The sequence below is a fragment of the Neophocaena asiaeorientalis genome, unplaced genomic scaffold (assembly GCF_003031525.2).
Source record: "Neophocaena asiaeorientalis asiaeorientalis breed wild unplaced genomic scaffold, Neophocaena_asiaeorientalis_V1.1 scaffold92, whole genome shotgun sequence".
Classification (NCBI taxonomy): Eukaryota; Metazoa; Chordata; class Mammalia; order Artiodactyla; family Phocoenidae; genus Neophocaena; species Neophocaena asiaeorientalis.
In genome coordinates this window covers 4,548,698-4,571,625 of record NW_020174057.1, presented here as the reverse complement: position 1 = coordinate 4,571,625, position 22,928 = coordinate 4,548,698, and the positions used below count along the sequence as shown (strand labels likewise).

General features: G+C 41.2%; 1 long non-coding RNA gene across 1 annotated transcript in view; it reads right to left on the bottom strand.

Moving 5' to 3' along the window:
• Window positions 1-22,928, bottom strand: part of LOC112405839 (uncharacterized) — a 306,771-nt gene that overhangs the window by 67,613 nt on the left and 216,230 nt on the right. Inside the window, exon 4 of the long non-coding RNA XR_003004435.1 lies at window positions 11,126-11,206. This is a non-coding gene — a long non-coding RNA (uncharacterized LOC112405839). The remainder of the gene's footprint in view (window positions 1-11,125; window positions 11,207-22,928) is intronic.

The following is a 22,928-nucleotide window of genomic DNA, read 5'->3' as shown; positions in this document are numbered from 1 at the left end:
TTTCCCTTTCATTTCTAAAAGATATTTTCACTGGATATGGGATTCTGCAGTGGCAGTTCTTTAATTTCAGCACTTGAAAAAATGCTGTACTACTTCCTTCTGTCATATTTCTGATGCAAAATCCACTCTTATTCAAGTTGTTTTCCCCTTGTAGGTAAGGTACTGTTTCTCTCTCACTGCTTTCAAGATTGTTCTTTGTATTTAGTAATTTGACTATGATGCATCTTTAAGGCACATTTTTGTGTTTCTTTGGATTTATCCTGTTTGTGGTTAGCTCAGCTTCTTTAATCTGTAGGTTATGTCCTTTGGAAGTTTCAGCCATGGTATCTGAGCACTTCCTCAGCTCCATATTCTTTCTCCTCTCCTTCCAGGACTCCAAGGACATGATATTAGATCTTTTGGTATTAGTTTTACATGTTCCTAAGACCCTTGTTCATTCTGTTCCCAGTATATTATTTCTTTGTTCTTTATATATTTTTTAAGAGAGAATATTATTCAAAAGTCAAAAGGTAAAATATTTCAAATCCTTCCTGATTAGTGACATTAGAAAGCCCTTTAGTCCAGGATGGCTATGAATTTCAGCCCTATCACATGCTAAGCAGTAGATGGGCTTGGATCCCCTATTTTATGGAAGCAGTTGATGCAGTGAGGGTTTAAGCTACACAGCAGAGGACATATAACTATTATTACCAGTATACAAATGAGTAAGATGGGTCTTTGAGAGAGGCAGAGCAATTTGCCAAAATAACACAGCGAATTAATGGTGGAGCTACGATTTGAACCATGGGCACCTATGATCTCCAGCTACAGGATGCAGTATTGACCAAGGTGCCCAGCTGCAGCACACTGAAATCTATTGCAGGCATGCTGTGTAGGGCCATTCCTGGATGACATGGGGCTCTCTGACAGCTCACTTTGCCTTAAGAACTCCTCAAGATCCTTGCCACGCCTCTCCTAGACTTCACAGCAGTCTAAGATGCTTCCACACAACCTGCCTCCCTGTCTCCTTCACTTAGGGTCAGACATGAATCACTGATGTTGGCTCACCCAGCCTATCCCAGCTCCCTCTCCCGTTTTCTCCAATACAGGCATTTCCCTTAAGAAAATCCTTGCATGTTTAATACCAGTTTGGCATCTGTTTCTGGAGGAGCTAAATTAACACAATCAGGTAACCTGATTTAAGAGCCCAAGGTATTGACTACCACTCCATAAGTGGTAGAAAGAAATAAATGCTTCTGAGGAATTATTTAAGATTCCACTGGGGAGATCAAATAAAATAATATATGTGGGAAGATTTTATAATCTCTTAAATTGACTGCAAATGCAAGTTGTCATTTACAGTTCACACAGCATAGTTTGCCGTGGACTCTGCCTGCGCTCAGCCACTGGACTAGGTGTGGATGATTTCCAATTTATCAGACAAGCTAATGATCGCTGCTTTGTGAGAACTGCAGACTTATCACTTTAATTTTTATAATACTTATCATAGCCATGATTTATAAGGCATGTTAGTGACATTACACCCTAATTTGGTTTTTATCCAAATAAACTGGAATTTGGCAACAACTTTGTAAAAATTGATATAATGTGCACCTAGCAATGATCCCATTCATTACCATCCCAGTTATCTAAATTGTCTTTAAACAAGGGTGTGGTGAGTTTTCGGAGAACTGATAATAAACTCCACACTTGTTCTATCTGTTCCACATCAAAGGTAATTGAAAGCTTACCTGTTATTATGTGGCCTCCTCACCTGGGAAGCACGATCCTGAGTGTGAGGAGCTCTTGTTCATTTAGGCCACAAAATGATTTGAATAAATCACTTAGCTATCCTCAATAATTAATATAAAATGATTCTGTTATTACTGTCAAATAGACTCCTGACATTGAATCGTGTCAGAATGAATTAAAGTTTACCAAAATGCCAAGAACATTAAATAGAATATTTCAAAGTGCACTTGGAACAAGAATAAAAACATGAAAAGGATAAGCTGACTTGGGGTAGAGGGTACATGATTAATGCATGACAGAAACAAGTTAAAGTTCTCCCCTCCTATATGTTTTCATCTTTACCTCAAAAAGCAATAGACTGGAAAATACGGGAAATAGAAATTCAGTTTACAGGAGAATCAAAGCCCAAGATAGATGAGCAGATAATAAGAAAGCATGTCACAATTATATGAACTCAAGTCTGGATGAATTACATTCTAAGGTAGTGATAATCATGGAAAATGTTTATTATCAGATTCAGGGTTCTGCTCTAAGTGCTTGATATATACACCCTAACTTAATCCTCACAAAAACCTGGAAAGTAGATGCTATTGTTTTCTCCATTTTTCAGATGGAAAAACTGAGGCCTGGGGAAGCTAAACAGCTTGCCCATGGCAGGGCTGGGATTTGAGCCCAGACAGTCTGACTCTAGAGTCTTCTGGTCAGCATACGGTTCACAGATCAGCAGCATTTTTATTACCTGGATGTGTGTTAGAAATGTGGAATCTCAGACCTATGGAATCAAAATCTGCATTTTAATAAGATCTCCAGGTAATTCTTACACACACTGTATTTTGAGAAGCACTGCGCTAGAGACCATATTCTGCTGCTCAATCATATACTTCGCTATCTCCATCACACTAAAGACCGAATAAATGTGAATGCAGGACATTGTAAATGACCTTTTAGAAATCACAAAGTATGAGAGGGGTAGAAGGAGAGAGGTGATGAACAAACCCCATGGTTTTCAGAAAGAATGTATGAGGGAGGGGGGGGAATCAACAGAGTAAAATCCAGTGTAACTGATAGAAATTCTTGGCAAATTCTAAATTAGAAAGCTAAAAGATGATCTCAAGGAACCAATGTGGGTTCACTAAGAAAATGTTCTGTCAAATGAACCTGATTTCCTTTTTGGATGGACATACAGATATCAGGAAAATACCACAATTATATTACACACAAATGTCAGTATCAAGAATGAGTTTTGGTAAAGTCTTTCTTGTTATGCCTGTTGATAACATAAGCATAATCAGTAGCTAATTGAATAACTATATCCAAAGCAGGTTGATTAATAGATCATTGTAGATAAGCAAAAAGGTATTATCCTTTTATTCATTCAAAAAATGTTTACTGAGCATCTTCTAGGTGCTGAGGATACACTGATGAACAAGACAACATTCTGCTCTCATAAAACAACAACTAAACAAATAAAGATAATTACAGATGTTAAATAAAAATAAAGCATACACATTAGCTAGAGTGAGAAGAGGAATATTTCTTAGGTGTTGACATTTGACCCAAGACCTGACTATTAAAGGGGAAGCAGCCACGAGGGGATCTGATGTAAGAGCATTCTAGACCAAAGGACTAGCAATATATGAAGGCCTGGGACTGGCCATGAGCTTGGCATATTGAAAGAATAAGGCAGATAAAGTCTGCAAGGCCAGGTCAGTGCAGCCTTGAAGACCATAGTAAGTGTAAGGGAATTCACTGGAGCATTTTAATTTGGAGCATGATGTGATCTGATTTATGATTCTAAAAGATCAAAGACTGCCATATGGGGAAACAGATTACAATGGGGGAAAAGGGGGACTCTTGTTCTTGATTCAGGTCTCACCATCTTTATTGGAAATTTAGATGAAAACTCTGCAAGGATATAAGATTTCATGACTAAATTTGTACATACAGCTTAGCTAAGGTCTTCTGTGGTAGGTCATAGATTCGCAATGAAATGAGCAGTCTTGAAGTAGCTTCCAAAATTAGCAGATAAAATGTAAAATACTAGAAACACAAAGTTCTGAACTTAGCTTAAAAAAGAAAGTCCCATAGGTTCAGTAAGGGTTGAGAGAGACCTGGTTTAGCTGAGTTTGCAGGGAAAAGGTAAATTTTACTTAACTTTTTGGCCAATTTGAGACAGCATATACTGGTTTTCAAAATCCTAATGGAGTTTTAGGTTGCATGGAAAGACTTAGGTAATGATTCTTAAATTTGAGTAAGTATCAGAATCACTTGAGAAATGAAGCACAGGCACAAACGCACAAGTGTGCTAGGTTGCTTTGGCTTGTGTAATGTTCTGATGATAGCTTGTGGTGCCCCAAAACTGCAGCCAGGAGAGTAAGTCCACAATGTCTGTCATACTGGAAACATACATCACAGATCCAACAGTCATGTCTCAAGAAGGTCAGTGGTATTGGAGAAGTAGATGTTGCGGGTTACAGAGAAGATGTATGGCTTTCAAGAGTGGAGATATTCAAAACCCTTGGAGATTTTTAGATAGGGATGTTCCATGCACAATAAACTGATATTATGATGTCTTAGTGAATCAAATAAATTTGTTGGTACAATTAGTAATATTGCATGGTTGAGGGTCTAAAAATACAAAGACATAGGAATTCAGTGGAAAATAAAAATTTTCAGTGCCCATTGTGGAACCCTGAGGGTAAAGATTTTTTTTTTTTTAATGTTCTAAAAATCCAGTGAGAGAGATGGACATGGGGGTTGATAACAGAGATATCCACAGTCTTATAGGGAATAGTAGAGAGGCACAGTCCTTGTTCCATCTGGGAGTTCACAAGAGATTTCCTGGAAGAGATAATGCTTTAGCTGAGTATTAAAGATGAGTCAGACATAATTAGCCTGTGAAGAAGGGTGGGATGAGTGTTCCAGATTGAAGAAATAACTCCCACAGAGGCATGGGGCTGGAAGCAGCAGGGCACATGTAAGGAATTAAAAGGGTATTACAAGAGGAGAAAGGGAAAGGGGCAGTTATTGGGAGAAAACACTGGAGAAGGATGTCAAAGAGGGTCTGAATAAGTAGTTTAGTTCTGTAAAGATGGGGAGATTTTAAGTATTTTAGAGATTATTCAGCAGCTATGTAGTCTTAAATGAGTTAAGACAAGAGGCAGAGGGACTACTTACAAGCAAATCAGGATGACTCTAAGAGCTTGGGTTACAGTAACAGTGGTAGGAATGAAAAGAAAGAGATGCATTGGAAAAAACACTTTTCAGAATATGAAATCAGCATAATTTGGTGATAAATTAAACGTGCATGCATGAGGGTGGGTGGAGATGGAGAAGTTAAGGGTAACTAATTCCAGTGACTGGTGTAGTGTGGTGCCACTAACAGAGCCAAGAAAGAAAACAGAACAGAAAATTTGGGGTGAATTCAGTTTTGGACATGTTGTTTGAGGTGTCTATTCTACATGCAGGTTGAGAGGTCCAGGCTGAAGCTCAGAAGAGAGTATGGGGCTCAGAAGAGGGATATGGATTGGAGGTCATCAACTATAGGTGGTAGTTGAATCCATGAGACTGGAGAAGGTTACTCAGGGGCAGTGGGGAGAGGCCTGGTGAAATTAGTGCACCCACACCTTCCAAATGTATGTCAGATGCCAAGTTAGGGCAAAGTCATGATGGACTCAAGCTGGTTGGGTCTACATAGGGGAGATTGTCATAACATGCTCCCTGCTCAGGGGCTCAAGAAATTGGTTTAGGGAAACAGCAAGTTGCTCAAACACTAAGGAAAATAAATAAAATACCTAGTCCAAAAGACTTGAGCCAGTTATTTCAGGAAATCCCTGAGCTCTATCTCTCAGAGATATAGCTTCATGCCTTTATTTACTTTTCATTGGTCCTCGTTTCATTAAATTATAATGAGATAGGTGGGAAGGTACATGCCCTTTCTCAATGGTGAACGATTTGTCATGGACAGAGTCTAACAACTTGCCCATAGACGGTAAACTGAGAAGCTTCTCCAGACCCAGATCATTAGGAAGGACTTTCCAAGTGCCAAGCAGTTGCTGCTTCTGTTGCTTGTTTCAAGCCCTTAGAAAAGTGCAAATTATCCCAAAAGCCACTGGGCAAATGCCATCTTGCCTGCAGAAGTAGCCTAACTCTGGAGAAGCATCACTTAGGAGACATCAAATTCTCTGAGCTTGTCCACACATGACAGCTTGTGAGGGCCCCTAAGGAAATCAAGGTTATTGAAGAAAATATCACTGGTTGGCATGCAGGTCTGTCTTTCTCACCTCCTATACCTTTTGCTACTAAGCAGATGGTGCTGTGGCACTTGTTAGGAGCCTGGGCCTAATTCAAGAGCCTACATTTGCTTTCACTGAAGCTACTGAATTTGAGGGGACCTGGGGAGAATTAATATACCTCAGTATTCCTCTAACATCTTTTCCCTGTGTGATACATCCATTCTCACCTGCTGTTTTCATATTGTACTCCTTTCATCCCTCTGTCTCATACTGAAAGCCTGCTGTGCTGGAATACTGCCCCTATCATTCTTAACAGGTTGCACACACCATCAGAGTTTGCAAATGGCAGTGCCCTGCTAGTGGAAATCTTTTCCTAAGGCCTCCTTCCCAAATGTTCCAGGCCAGCAGGGGTTAACTAGAGTCTTGCCTGTGAGCCTGTCTCTGGGAAGCTGACTTGTTCCTACTTGTCTGGCTTGGAACTTCTGCAGCCTGTTTCAACAACACCTTTTTTAGTTGAGCAAGGTTCATGGAATAACTGTGAGGGTCATTGCTAGGGAGAAAGTCAAAGCAAGAGGAACAATTAGATGATTAAATTGAAAGATGTTCTTTACTAAACAATTCACCACAGTTCCCAAAGATATTTACACTCTGCCTCTTTTCCAAATTCACTTACAGATCCTCTCCTGCCCTTCAAGCAATTATTCTCCTCAATTCAAGTGTCTGGAAGGAGGCTGGATAGAAAGCAAGGCTCGATTCCTGACCAGAGCTGCTGGATTCTTCAACTACTGACCTCACCTCCAAAAGAATCTTAATAGCCCAATTTAAAGACTTGTCATTAGGTAAAAACCCAATTTAGCACCTTTATTTGTGAGGCAGAAATTCTTTGTACCTTCTTGGTCTAGATTTACAGATAGATAGATAGATAGATAGATAGACAGACAGAGTAATGGTTACTTTTGAGTGTTAACTTGGCTGGCTCAATGGTGCCCAGATATTTGGTCAAACATTATTCTGGATGTTTCTGTGAAGGTGTTTTTTGTATGAGATTAGCCTTTAAATCAGTGGACTTCAAGTAAAGCAGACTGCCCTCCACAATGTGGGAAGTCCTCATCCAATCAGTTGAAGGCCTTAATTGAAGAAAGACTGATGTACCCTGAACAAGCAGCCAGCAGACTGCCTTTGAACTAGAACTGCAACTTTTCCCTGGGTTCCCAGCCTGCTGGCTTACCCCATCAGATTTTGAACTCTCCAAGCTTCCATAATCACATGAGCCAATTCACTAAGATATATCTCTTTTCCTCTTTCTTTGTACACATCCTGCTTTTTGGGTTTCTCTGGAGAACGCTGACTACATGGATAGATAGACAGATACACACATACGTACATACACAGATAGATAGATGATAGTTAATACACTTTATAAGTATTGCCATAACACGATTCCCCCAGACAGACAGATAGATAGCAGGACACATGGGTGGAGGGATGGGATGGAAGGTTTTGGGCTAAGTTATCTTTTGAGTGTAGACTCAAGGAAAGCCCTGCTTCCTCCCTGTAGATGAAGCTAGGGTTCAATGGGAATAAACATTTGTTTTATGGTTTAAACGATTCATTGTTTTCCCTTCAGTTCTTGTAAGAACACACTGAGTACCTCAGATAAGCCATTCCAGCCCAGCACTGCAGGAGTCCCTCAGTGAGGAATATGAACCAAACCCCGTTCAAAAGAAATTATCTCCCTGCCTTTCTGGGACACAATAGCCTGACTTTAACCACTCGCCTTTTTTGGCCTCCATATATCTGTTTGAATAATTATTACTCATCTGCTGGGCCTGTCACAGAATTCCAGCTGTAAATAGCGCTCATCATCACCACCATCACCACAGTCGGTAATGAAGAGAAATGTGTCGGCTAATGAGGAGAGCGGCCACCATTACAGTAATGAAGAAAAATGGACAGAAATGCCGCAGGAATGGCACCTCCACTATTTCCTGGTGTAATTGGCATGAGGTAATTGCTTTTTTATCCTCCCTGGCTTCACCTCTGCAAACTACTTCCAAATTCCTTACATTCATCACAAAATAGACAATTGAAAGTAGTGTAATAAATTAAAAAGGCAAAGGAGCTCAGCTTTGTGGTACCAGTCTTAAAAGAAGGAAATAAGAACATTTACAGGATTAATAAAAAGGATAATAGGAGGAGGGTGGGGGGGATCATTCCTTTCTTGTTATTTTTGTCATTAGAGACCAAGCCTTCTTTCAACCACATACAAAGACAGGCTCCAACAGGAATAACTCTGAATGTGTTCTAAACACATATGCTGCGGCCACTACTGCCACTTAAAAGGTTCCCGCTCACATGCAGTAAAATGAAACATGAGGCAGGCCTACTTTCATTCTTCCTGCTGATAAACCCAGGCCTAAGAGCAGCATAGAAATTAGGTCTGCATTTTTTTGGTATCTCATGTAACAAAATGAACCTTGTTAGGGCAATGTGTGTAAGACATGACAATTTTCTGGTTTGCCCATTTTCAGTGCTTTGCTCTGGTTGGGGCTACTCTGGGTACAGTCCTTGGAAAGATTCTTAAGCTCAGGATTTTACAAAACCGTTAAGAGAATTAAGAACAATGACCAAGCCCCATGGAAAGAATCACGTTCAATTAGTAAAGTTAACTTAGGTATTTTTTATTCTTTTAGGAATACATCTACAAATTCTTTGATATTCCTCTCTTTCCCTTAAGTGTGAATATAGTGAGTGTGGGCTCGATATAGTGACTTGCTTCCAGGGACTAGATTACAGCGGAAGTGATGGTGTGTCACTTCCATATTAGGTTATAAAAAGATGCAGCAAAGGTGAAAACAACCCAAATGTCCCTTCACACGTGAATGGATAAACAAGATGTGTATATACACGCAGTGGAATATTATTCAGCCATAAAGAGGAATGAAATTCTGATACATGCTACAACATGAACGAATCTTGAAAACATTATGCTAAGTGAATAAGCCAGACACAGAGGGACAAATATTATATGATTCCACTTATATGAGGTACCTAGGATAGGCAAATTCATAAAGCAGAAAGTAGAACTGAGATGACCAGAGGTTGGGAGTTAGGCAGATGAAGAACTATTGTTTAATGGGTATACGGGGCTTCTGTTTGGGACGATGAAAAGGTCTGGAAATGGATAGTGGTGATGGCTGCACAACAACTGAATGTACTTAATGTCACTGAATTATATACTTAAAAATGGTTAAAATGATAAACCTATGTTATATATTTTTTACCAAAATATAAAGGACCCCCCAAAAGACTGCACCTTCTGTGTTGAGTGTTCTGCCTCTCTCTCTGTCTCTTGGACCACTCACTCTGGGAGAAGCCAGCTACTATGTCTTGAGGATACCAAGGCAGCACTATGGAGATGCCCACATGGCAAACAACTAAAATTTCTGGACAACACTAGCGAGAAATTGGCGACTCCAGTGAGCAAGCCTTCTTGGAAACGTCCTCCAGGCCCATCCAAGTCTACAGATGATGCAGCCCTAGCTGATATCTTGACCATAACCTCAAAGGAGACCCTGAGCTAGAACCACCCAGCTAAGTCACTCTGGGATTTCTGACTCTCAGAAACTGTCAGATAATAAATGGTGGTTGTTTTAAGCCACAAAATCTTGGGGTAATTTGTTACACAGCAATAGATATTGAATACAGTATAACTATATATGCACAAATTTACAACAATATTGAATGAGATAAATTCACAATAATATTAGATGATAATAATCATCTAAAACAAGCTTCTGCTTCTTTCTACAAAGCAATTGGGGGCATGCTAGCTACTGAGGTTAAGAAAAATGTCTATGTCCTGATGCCATTCCTTCTCAGGTTCCATATGGTTCCCTCTCCCACATTTGTCTGTGTGGGAATGGGTATTTTTACATCAACTGCATTCTTGGCCTCTGTCTGCAGTAATTCAAAAATGCATAGTTCAAGTGCAGAATCTGTATTTCAACTCTAAATCTAGCACTCCAGATACTACTTGGTTACTGCAAAGACACACACTAACTGGGAACTCCACAAACTAACCCCCACTATCTGTTTTCTTCTCTCTCTCACTCTTCTTAAATTCTACCTTTATTCCAGCGATGATGAAAGCAATTTTTATATAGCTCTGGAGTTCGTAATTACAATAACTATCACCAGAAAAGGTCTTCACCACTCACCAATGTCTCTTATAGACTGGATGTGGGCCGTCTACAAGCAGCATATAGGAGGTAAGACCTGGGAAACTGGTTGACCCAGGAATAGTGTTGCCTATCTGACCTTTTGAGGACTCACTCTTTTATTGGGGAACGACCCAAGAAAAAGCGAAAAAAACCAAGCAGAGGTGGCAGGTCACGAGGCAAACAGGAGAAGGATAGGAGGAGACTTCAACAGAGGATCAGTATGGAATAAAGTTAACAAAGATGGAATAGGAAACATGTTATACCATAAAGTCAGGCATCTAAACCATTAATCCATAAGCTCTGACTATGTGACAGGGCATTACTTTGATTGAGTTTGGGCCAGATTCTTAAAGGCGTCAAATTAGGCTAGGAATCAGAAGGACTGACCTCATAAAGATTCCATTCTCTTTCTCTCCCTTGCAAACACCACATGTACATAAGTCATTACATGTTGGCATCATAGGTTCCTTTAAATATTTGTAAAGTGGCATAAAGTAGGAGGCAGAAGATAAGGGCCCTAGGCACTCTTAGAAGATAACCAGATAACTTCAGATATGGCTTTAGTCTCTCCAGGCCTCTGTGTCATCTGTAAAATGAGGTCATTCTACCCAAGACGTTTGGACTGGACCAAACGATCCACTGAAATTCCTTCTAACTCTAAAATCTGCAGTTCTATGGGTTAAATTCTGATGCCCATACACTCCTCCATAAGGTATTCCTAGGGAATCATCCTAGCATGGCTACCTGGACAATTCAAACAGTTTCTCCATCTCCATATTACACATCCTCCAACTCAGAACAGAAGCACAGTTTGTACCCTCAACTCAACATCTCAGTTTTTACCCTGAAAACTCAAGAAATACGAACGGTTTAAGAGTAAACAGTGGGAATTGTGAGCACCTATAGTCAGAGATTTATTTCCAGGGAAGTTTTTACCTTAGATGAAAGATGGCACTCCAAGGGGTGAAAACCTGGCTGAAGATCCATTCGATCAATATGGTAAGCCTGGAACTCAACCTAGGGCAACAAGAGAATGAAACTTGAAACTCAGTTCAGGATATATACAAAGATGGTGCAAAGCTACGAAGAAATTCCAGAGGCCAAACTATGTCAACTTCACTCTAAACCTGGTGGGATATGAGTTTAGCTGGTGCTCGGAACATGTTCTGGGGAAGTGAAACAGCAAGTGATTGCTTTTTTCTTTTTTTTTTTTGAGTTTTACCATTTCTCGTCAGGTAGAAGAATCCTTGTACCTGAGTTCTCAACCAGTCAATGAAAATCTGCTGGTAAATCTCAAAGCCTGATCTCATAGAGCAGAAGTCAGTGGCCTGGGGGTTGATAGTCTCCCCAGGGAAGAATGAAACATCTGCTGGAAACTCCCTATCTCCATCCCTTGACCTTAAAGCTCTAGAGAAAAGGAAAAGCAGCTTCTCTTGACAAAAAGATTGGGAATCCCTGTTGCCATGTCTTACTGTTTCTTTAAGGCTACCATGGAAATGAAAGATGTTCTCAAGCAAAGATAGGTCAAATCTATTAACAGAGCGGGTGAGGCATCTCCCTCCTGAAAACTGTGGAATAACAGAAAAGAAACTTTTCTGACAAAATGAGCATTTTTGGTTGTTTGATTTTGTTTCACATGTATTTATTGAACAGTAGGGAGAAATAATTTGAATATGAAAATAGCTAGTTATTAGAAGAAGAGGGAATAATTTCAAACATGGAGCCCCCTGTAGTTTATACACCATGTAAACTTGCTGCTCCATCCCTCAGCCTTTCCCATCTCCCTTCAGCAATCCTGTTTCCATTCTCTCAGCTCCCAGAGAATCACCAAGAAGCTGAGTTCCAGTAGCACTAGCCTAATACACATTTGATTTTTTTCTCCAGCCGCCAAATGGACCATCTTCCCAGAACTCTTCCCATCATTAGAGGGGAGAAGACGAGTTGAGCAAGTCTTTCTCCAAACTATAGCCACATTTTTATATTAACCTGACACCTGTCATCTGCTTTATTTCCAGGAAGTTCTTCTTAGCGGGAAGGTGGCACTCCAAGGGATTAAAACTTGGCTGAATGTCTATGAGAATTCATTAGATAATATCCAAAAAGCCCTCCAGAGGGCCTTGCTAAATACAACCAAAGATGGTGCAGTGATTTCCTAAACCCAAGATTTCAGGTTTACTTTTGATGTTCCCTGGATACTAGCAGTGTTTGGCTATATAGAGGAAGGAGAAATATTAACCAATTTTTATTCCAGCTGACCTTTTACAGAGACAGGAAGTAATTTTGCTTGAATTCTCCATTTCAGTCTAGGACAGTAACAGCTGGGCAGGGATTTTGCCCAACACTTTGTGAGGTTTACACTCAACTGCCTTTGTCAGATTGGCATTTTATATTAAAACAATAGAGCACTGTTATTAAGACACCATACTGCTACAACTTTAGGAAGATGCTAAACCAAGAAACTTTCTCTGGACCACTAGAGTCTCCATGACTGTAAAGGTCTGGTGTGTTCCAAAAATCCACTTCAGCCCAGGAGGTTATAGTAGGATGATCAGGAATCAGACTGTCCATATTTGAAGATTAACCCTACCATTTGCTTACAAATGCTGTGATCTTCAGGAATTCCCTAGCTGTCCAGTGGTTAGGACTTGGCACTTTCCCTGCCCAGGCCCAGGGTTCAATCCCTGGTCAGGGAATTAACATCCCACAAGCCACGTGATGCAGCCAAAAATAAATAAAATAAAATAAAAATAAATAAATAAAACAAATGATGTGATTTTGGAGACAGCAGGTCACAGGGGTTTGAATATAGGCTTTGGAGCCAGACTGCTTGGGTTGGAACCTTAATTCCACCATTTACTTGCTGGATGATCTTAAGGAAGTTCTTCAAACCTCTGGGCCTCAGTGTCATCATTTGTGAAATGGGGCTGTTAATGGCATCTCCAAATGTTGGGGGAAGAATGAAATAAGTTGATGCATGTAGATGCTTCAAGCAATGTCTGGCAAACAGTATCAATAAACGTTAGCTATCGTGATTGCTATTCTTTCCAAATTTTCAGCATTTCATCCAATGCTGGGCAAAATCAACAAAGAAAGGGAGCTAACCAAGGAGAACTCTGGGGAAAATGTTGAATTTGGCAAAACTGGGAATCAGGCAGAACTTACTCTTTGGCACTCTCTCCATTTTTCTCTCTCCTGTTAATGTCCAGGCTCCTTATATAACACTGTACCCAAGCTCTAGATTTTTTTTTCTGCTCTCCTCCATACCCACCCTTCACCAATCAACTTTTACCCACACTAGCTCTATTCCTTTAGGACTTAGCTCTGAACTAGGTGATAATATAAAAAGTAAAAATTCAGGGCTTCCCTGGTGGTGCAGTGGGTGAGAGTCCGCCTGCTGATGCAGGGGACACGGATTCGTGCCCCGGTCCAGGAAGATCCCGCATGCCGCGGAGCGGCTGGGCCCGTGAGCCGTGGCCGCTGGGCCTGCGCGTCCGGAGCCTGTGCTCCGCAACGGGAGAGGCCACAGCAGTGAGAGGCCCGCGTACCGTAAAAAAAAAAAAAAAAAAAGTAAAAGATCAACTCTGGTTTAAGATAGTAATGAATGCTGGTAAGTTAATGTTATGCTTTCTGAATGTCACATTTGCATTTTACAAAATGAAGATCGCCTTATTACCAGAAAGAGTGACCAAAACTGAGAACTTCAGTTAATGTGCGAGGCAGGTAAGGGTAATAATTCTGGGCAGGTTGACCATTGGTTTTCTTTGACTCACAGATAAGCTGCTACTTCCATAACCCATAGAGCTTGTCCTAAAGTTAACTGTTTAATATAAAGCATCATAGACAGACTCCTAGGCGAAAGCAGAACACATTGTGTTTAAACACAGCGTTATTAGGTTGACAGGCATGGCATCGAGGCTGCAGTGTTACTGGTCCCACAGCTCCCAGGGCTGCTGTCAACAAGGCACGACAAATTGGACCAGCCAAAATTTTCAGTCACGTCTGATTTTCCTGAAGATGCAGATACACCTGCTGAAGATGTTCCAGACAGAGAAAAACCGAGATTGCAGAACAGAGCGAGCCAATGGAGGAAAATGGCAAAGGCCCAGCGTTGGCTTCTATCACCCATTATTATAGCCCTGGGATAGGCAGCATTCTGAATTCAACAAAGGGGCCAAGGGTAAGGGGATTTGAGTTCTAGATCCATCTCTGCCATTAACTGATTGTGTCTTTAAGCAAGTTGAGTCACTTTATTTTGGAGGGTCGTATTTGCAAAACTAGGGGAGAGAGAGGCTCAGTAGCAGTATCCCTTCATTCTTCCGAGTCAGAGGCCCCAGGGGATTCCGGGGAACCCCCTACAGCCCTGCAGAGCAACTTAAATGCCTCTACAGACAGGCAGTGGAACACAACAGGGTTTCCTGATTAAAAAAAAAAAAAATAACCGTAAGGAACTTAAGATGCTGAGAAGATTAATCTGGGGGAAAGGAAAGTAATATAGAATAAGGCAGAGGGTAGCAAGATTGGACGGGATCACCAGCTAGATGGTAAAATAACTAGAATAGTAAAAAATACAGTCAAATAAGATAGGGTAGGCAAATGAATCTCAGCACTGGCTGCACCCTAAGGAGCTTTTAATAAATTCAGATGCCCAGGCTCTAACCCTGAGTAGTTATATGGAACTTTCTGGGTCTAGGGTCTAAGCTTCAGTATAAGGTAAAAAGCTCCCCGTGTAATCCTCATGTTCAGTCAGTGGTAAAAACCACCAAGGGTAGACTATGCTGGTTTTTAAGAACCAAAAGGAAGAGTTGTATGTAAGAGACTTCTGAAGGTGACCTGAGAGGATTGACAACTGATTAGATGGAGAGATAAACATCTGGAAAGACCCCCAAACAACTTAGATCTCAAACAAGGGTGCTTAAGGGAAGGAAGAGGTCATGGTACCTTGGTAAAGTGGAAACGGTTTGGGAGGGAAGATGAGTTTGAGCTGAAGTGGATAGCAGGATATCTGAGTGATTCCATCTTCCTACAATATTCAAAGTAATGAGCAGCACCGTATCTTTTCTGACAAGAAAATTTAACTTTGAATTGACTACTCTAGCTATTATCAAAAGCCCGGCTGAAACAAGGTGGCAGTACAAGAGTGATGCACTAAGACAAGGGTACCTTATATTTCTTCAGCATTTGTCTGCCTTTTTTTTTTTTTTGGCTTAACTTCTTTGGGAGGGATATAAGTACTTTGCATGTTTACAAAAGCTGTGAACCTAATTCCCAGAAAAAAAAAAAATACCATTAGAAAAATACATGGAGCCCAGTTTAAGAATCTCTTTTTTAGATAGGGACTAAAGGGCTCACTCAGCCAAACAAAGTTTTTGGTTTTGTTATTATTACTATTATAGTTGTTATTTTAAGATGAAGAACTACAGACCGAAGAGAAATATAAGCAGAGAAAAAGAAATAATAAGGAAAGAGATGTGTTTTAGACAGATTTTTCCTAACAATGAGGTCACTGCCAAGTGTCCAGAGAAAGCGTTATTTTTCCTAAATGCTTTGGAGCATTTCATGTCTTCTCCCTGTTCTTTGTTCTTTGATTAAAGCACCTGTCCTTAGCTTTGTCGTTAAAACATCCTGGCAACCACAAGAAAACATGCCAGCTTGTGATTACTATCTGCATTTTTAATAATGCCTAGCATTTCCTACAAATAGGATTTCAGCATCTAGAACTCTGGATTTGGAAAATGAAACAGCTTTTGTTAGTTCTAATAGAAAAAGGCAGCTTGATTTCCAATGCTCTGTTTTAATCTGGGTTTTACCAGCCGGTGATTTTATTGAAAGTGAAATGCGTATTCGTGTTTAGCTTTAGCATCTCAACTCTAAAATGGAAAAATCACAGCTTCAGTAACAGAATTGAGAATGAGGTCCTGGCATCTTTCTTAAAAGGAATTTGGATAAGGCTTCTCAGTACATACTCACAAATTACTTACGCTGTATGTCTAAACACACACAAACAGGTTTAGAAAACCTGGTTGAATTGAAATGAAATAATTAGGTATGAAAAAAATAACCTGGGCTTCTTTGCCAGATTCTTATCAACATGGACCATACTTGCACTAAGGCAATAAAGGAGGTGGGGGTCAAGGTCATGACCAGGAAGGAATTCATGTGCCCAAACTCTCTTCACCTTCATGAAAAAGTTTTGCACTTTCCCGGGCTACTTAGAGAGGGGTCCATAAGGCACTGCTCTGGGTTCCCTTCATGACTTAAAGGGAAATGTTCATAGTGTCGGGAGCCCTTGATGACCTGCCAATGAAAAAGGAGGATGTCCTCAAGTTCCTTGCAGCAGGAACCCACTTAGGTGTCACCAACCTTGACTACCAAATGGAACAGTACATCTGTGAAAGGAAAAGTGATGGTATCACCTCATACACCTACAGAGAACCCGGGAGAACCCTCCCCTGGCGGCTGGCGCTGTTGTTGCCATTGGTAACCAGGGTGACTTCAGTGTCATATCCTCCAGGGATACTGGCCAGTGAGCTGTGCCGAAGTTTGCTGCTGCCACTTCTACTGCTGGCCGCCTCTCTTCTGGGAACTTCCCTAACTCTATCCAGGCCACCTTCCTGGAGCCGCGACTTCCGGCGGTTACTGATCCAGGTCTGATCTCAGAGCCGTCTTATGTTAACCCGCCTGCCGTCACTGTGTCACAGTGACTCTTCTCTGCGCTGTGTGGACATCGCCATCCCCAGCAACAACAGGGGAGCTCCCGCAGTGGGTCTGCGGTGGTGGATGTGGGCCAGGGGTTGAGGATGGGGTTGGCGTCCTGCGCATGTGTGGCACCAGCTGCCGTGAGCATCTGGGTGAGGTCATCCTGCTGTCTACTCTGCAGAGATGCTGAAGATGTTGAAAAGCTAGCATGGACTACTGTTGGAAAGGCTGTGATCCAGGAGGAAGTTCTGACTTCAGCAGTGAAAGGGAATTAATTTCAAAAGTTTCCCCTCTCCTTGACGCCTAAAATTACGTGGTTCACAACAAAGACTCACATGAGTCTACTTCATTTGAAGTAGGGCAGAAATAGCTTAGAAATATTAGCCTCTTGCCAATATTGTGCGCATGGTAGTGGATAAGCTGGAGTCTTGGTTCAGTCTATACTGCTGATGGCCCCTCAGAACCCCATCCCAGCTGAATCCTTCCTAGGAAGGCGATATAGAAAGGAGACAAAGGCAGGGGTCTTGGCATCCAGTAGAAGTGGGTTTAAATCCCAGCAACACCAATAACTGGCTGAATAGACTTTGAAAAGTCACTTAATTTTCCTGAACCCTGCTTTCTTTGATTGTAAAATGGAGCTAATAATATTCAACTAACGGATTAAATGGAATGGAAATGCAAGGCCTAGCCAAGGTCTTCAATACACTGTAGTTCCCCTTTTTCGTGCTCCCTCCCTTCCCCCTTCATTCCTTCTTGAATCATAGCCAAGAGTTGCCATGCCTTTTCCTGGTCAAGTAGTGAGAATTCTGTTTGTCTTGTACGAACTCAAGGTAAAGAGTACCCTTACTTCAAAGGAGGCTGGAAATTCACAGTCACTGGAAGATTAAGTTTTAGACATTTCATTTGTTCTCTTTTTCTCTTTTACTTTTTTCTCCCTTTTACAACACAGGCACTGTTCCCTTGGCATTTGCAAATTTACTTTTTCACTTCTACAGGTGTAGGTGGATTGATTCAAGAAGAGAAACGGTGGCACGAAAGAGAAGTTTTTTTTTCCAAATACAGAATTCATTTCAAAAAGGGGAGTGTTTTTCATGATTAGCTAATTGAATGCTTGCTGAGAGCCAGGCACTACTCTACATATCAATCCACTTAATCCTCACAACACCAGGAAGTGAGTACTTGCATTAGTAGACAAGCAAACTGAGGCACAGAGAGATTGAGTAAATCATGCAAGGTCACACAACTAATAATTGGGAAGACTAAATTTGAACCCAGGTAAACCCACTTTCAGAATACATGCTGTTTACCACTTCTGCAGCTTACTCACCTCCTTTCCCCAGCAGCTCAATATACAGAAAACGGAGGGAAGATGGATGTGGAAAACACAGGTTAGAAGAAAATGAATCATGAAGGACATTTGAAATAGGTATTGAGCTTATGTAACTGAAATTTGATGCTGTTTTCAAATATTCATAATAGAAACTCTAATGTTTTAATAAAAGGGCAGGTAACTCAGTCTGATCAGCTTTGATGTTCTAAGCAATGATGTCAGAAAGCCAACGGAGACTCCTGAGAAAGTGTTTGGTGCTTGCTTTATTTCCCTGTGCTAATATTCCTTGACTGAAAACAATCTCAAGGTTTCCAAGGGTGACCAGACTATACAGCCTGCTTTCTTTGAAGGAAGAAACATTTCCATTTTGAGAAGATGAAATGGACATTTTCTTGGCTACGTATTTGATGATGTTTCTTTACTGGGAACACCTCCATTTCTTCTTCCTGAATCAGAATTCTAGAATTTTTTTTTTTTTTTCTTTTCACCTAGAAGAGACCACTGATACATTTACTTCCTCTCCTTTCTATGGTAATGAAGAAGGGGAGGTCAAATAAATTCAGTTCTCTCACAGATCTAGAAGCCAATCTAGGATTGGAATTCAGTTCTGACTCCTCATCCAGCTCTGCCACTCAACCACATGTGTTTCTTTCTCTCACACACAGGCTCTTTTTGGCCACCAGTAAACACACTGACCTTTGAAATATGGAAAGAAAAGCGCTTTGAAATAAAACTGGCACAAACAGCGGTTAGACGGCCGTCATCTGGAGGCCGAAACAAAGAGGGGCATAGTTTTCAAGCTGTCTTCGTAATTATGTGAAGCAGTTATCACTCATGCCCCAGTCTGAGCATTACCCCCCAAACAAACAGCCGAGGTTTGAGAAAGCACATAGGCCACTTTGTTGCTCTAGCGTCCTGGGGGGTGGGAAGCCCCTCAGCTAAAAATCACATGTGGCTGGGCCTGTTTTCCAGAGCTCCAGGCTCTTTCCTTACTTCCTTCCCCATTAAAACCCTCTGCTCTTCTCGGCAAAAGCCTTCAGGTGAGGTAAGTGCCAATTAACAACACAGAGCTTGATGTATTTCAAGTTTATGACTTAGAGCTGCGTTCTCATGAAATATATTCTTCTCTGGCCCAGAAGCCTCGATGTGCAGAGAGCAAAGATTCTACGTGTGGTTGAAATTTGGTTCATTTTTGCTACGGCCCTAAAAGTGATTTCTCTTACTGGGGTTTGCTCAACTTAGAAAGCCAGGCAAACAAACCCCAGTAAAGGGCAAAACCGATTCTGAAAACTTTAGCTGCAAAGATAACTGGAGCAGAAGGCTCAGCAAATTTGGGTTTTGCAAAAAGTGGTCTTAAATGTCTCATGAAATCTTAAATATGGCCAGACTTCAGAATAAGTAGGAGAGATGGAAATATCTAATACCGATATCCACAGACTAATATCTAATATCTACAGACTTTTCCAGCTTTCAAATCTGATATGAAATTTTTCTACCCTAGGAATGATTTTAGTTTTTCCAATCATTTGAGTGTTACCACGTCAGTTTATGAAAAATACTTTGGTGAGTTGTTCCTAGGCCACAGAGATCTGAGATCTGATCTGATATGACATCTCAGAGCCCTTTAAGACCAAGAGGTTTGGCAATAGGAACATAAATGGGTTAAAATATATTTCAAAATAATTCCTCTAATTATTAGCTGTACTCAGTTGCTTAATATTTTCAGTGCCTGCTGAATTTAGCAAAGGGAATGACAGATACATATTAAAATGCATGCAAATACTACACACAAGCCACATTTTAATATATTGTTTTGCATCCATAATTTTAGTCTTGTGATTTGTATTTTCGTTTGTTTGGGAATAAAGACTTTCTTCTTTCCCCACTTGGGAAACAAGGCAAGACTTGTTTCTGCCAGCATCCTAATAGTATTCCTGGAAAAGCGGCAGACTTAATGGTTCAGGAACTGCTCTCCACCACCTGCTTTCAGGCCCCTTAAATAGGGGCTGCATTTACAATGCATTGAAAAGGTGAAAATATGCAATCAATCAGTTGCTTTGTCACATAGTGGCAGGCAATCATATTTTTTTGTTGTTGTGTTAAAACTGAACAGACTGGTTTTTTAAAAATTTAAGCTGTTTAAATGTACAATCTCTTTTCAAATAGAGGGTGTGGCAGACTGCCTGCTATACATTTGCCAAATCCCATTTCCTTTTAATCCAGGGTCACAGATAGAACACATTTCAGAGCCTCCCCTGCAATTAGGTGATTTCTGGCTGGAGGAATGTGGGCCAAAGTAATGTACACAATGTGCGAGTCTGGCCACTAAGATCTGCTGGGCAGCCCTAGTGCCTTTTCCTTACTCTTGACCTCCTGGCAAGATGCAGAGGATCAGGTGGAAAACTCCAAGGGCATAAGGAGGAGTCTCAGGATGGAAGGAGACGGGGGTCCTAAAACGAAACTGTGTGGAGCAGACTCTCTGACCCCATCCATCTCCCCCGACCAACGACTCACAATAGACTATGACTCATGTTCACTGTGTGGTAGCCGCCCTCCAATGGTCACATCTCCTGGTATTCGTACCCTTGTGCATTCATCTCCAACAGCATATGGCAGAAGTGATGGTATGCCACTTCTGAGATTAGGTTATAAAAGCCTGTAACCTCTGCCTCTGCCGTTGGTGGTCTTTCGCTCATTCTCATCCTCTCTTTCTCATTACTTTTTGGGGATGCCAGCTGCCATGTCTGTGGAGATGCCCGCATGGTAAGGAATGGAGATCTCCTTCCAACAGCCAGCAAGGAGTTGAGGCCTGACAATAATCAGGGGAGTGAGGTGGGAAAAGAATTCTAATCCCAGCTGGTCCTTCAAACAACTGCAACTCCAGCAGATGGAATCACCCAGTGAAGCTGCTCCTGGATTCTCGAATCTTAGAAACTGTGTGAGAAAATTCCTTTTTTTTTTTTTTTTTTTTAAATTGAAGTATACTTGACGTGTTTGTTGTTTTAAACTGTTAAGTTTTGGAGTCATTTGCTGTCAAGCCATAGATAACTAATACAATGTGAATAAGAAATCAGCTTTCATTGAGCCACTGAGACACTGGGACTGTTTGTTATGGTACCTAAACACTGACTAATCAGCAGGGCAATGTGTGCAGTGACTATGTACATACACTGAACAGCACTACAAGGGTTCTAAGGGTAAAGGCCTTGTTTTATTCTCCTTTGAGATCTCACTGCCTAACACAGTGCCTAGACAAGAGTAGGCATTGAACAAGTGACAAATAATGAATGTGGCTTTCAGTAAGATGCACAGTGTGGTCCTGTGTATGGAATGTACAAAGTCAACACCTTTAGAACAGCTGCCACTTTAAGGCTAGATGGGATCAACTGCACTTTATTTCGGGTCAGAAAAATTCTGGGATTGTATTGCTACCAAATACGTAGATTGTAGTTGGTCAAACATTCATGTAAAGAAGAGAACTCAGTCATCCAGTTATGTTTGTGTTTCCAGATTATCACACTTACTTTTGTAGGGACCAGGTATTCTAATAGGTATACGTGTTAATTTATTTAATCCTTATAAAAACTTGATAAAGAGTGTGCTGTTGCTCTTCTGAGTTTACTAACGAGGAAATAAACTCAGGAAAGTTAAGCACCTCGTCCCCGATCTCAGTGCAACTCCATGGCAGAGCCTGGGCTTGATCTCTGGACTTGCAAATGCCAAGGATCATGAAGTTACCAGTTATACTAGGCTGTTCCCTAAATTGAATTCTCAAAGAAACAGGACAGAACTCCAAAGTCTAAGAAAGGGCTGCTAAATCGATGGAGTGGATTAAGAGATATCCTGTGAGGACAGAACAGAATAGTCAAGACTTAGGCCTTGAGAGATTCCCATTAAGAGGTGCTAAGATCAAAGTTTATAAAATCCTGAAGGACATGGAGTGATTCCCCCAAACTGATACACACCCCAGGGATGGGGCCTCACCTGAAGCTTGTCAGAGATGGTTTAGGAGAACTGAAATGCATGCCGCTTGTAGATGATTAGATGCGTCCCCTCTGCCTCCATGTCAGCTGCACAGAGACTAGGCTCACCGCCCCAGAAGCCACCATGTAGAGAGAATATCCAGACCACAGGGCAATCAGCTCCATTGGAGCAGCCAAGAGGGGGAGGCTTGGCTTCCCTTTAATTGACAAAAACCTTCATAACCAGTTCCTTCCAAGGCTTGCAAATCAGCACTAGCCTCAAAGAAAGCAGCTATGGGCCAAAGAAGCACAGGGAATGGATAGGCATCTCTGTGTCTGCCTCTCCTGCTGGTCCTGTTTCTGCTTGTTTTTCATGGCAACTCGTGTGTGGTGAGGACTTTGGGTATGTATTTGCTTCAGACAGCAAGTTCTCTTAGCCCAGCCTTGTGGGAAGAAGTGGAAGTCGCTATTTACGGGGAACACTGCCAATGGGCTAATGAGAAATTTTCATGACTTTTGGATGTTTGTAGAACTAAAGGCTTTTGAAACCTGAATCCAAGGCTGACCTAGAGTCTTGAAAACCTGGATAATGACCTCTGGGAAGAAGCTGTGGCTGACACAGAAAAACCTTACTTGTTCAGACGTTTACGAAGTTTGGTTGCCAAAATACGCTCCTCTCAATCTTAGATAGTGAGACATATTTTTAATCTGTAACAGTTGGTGCTAGGGCAGAGTTTGAAATTTATCTTTC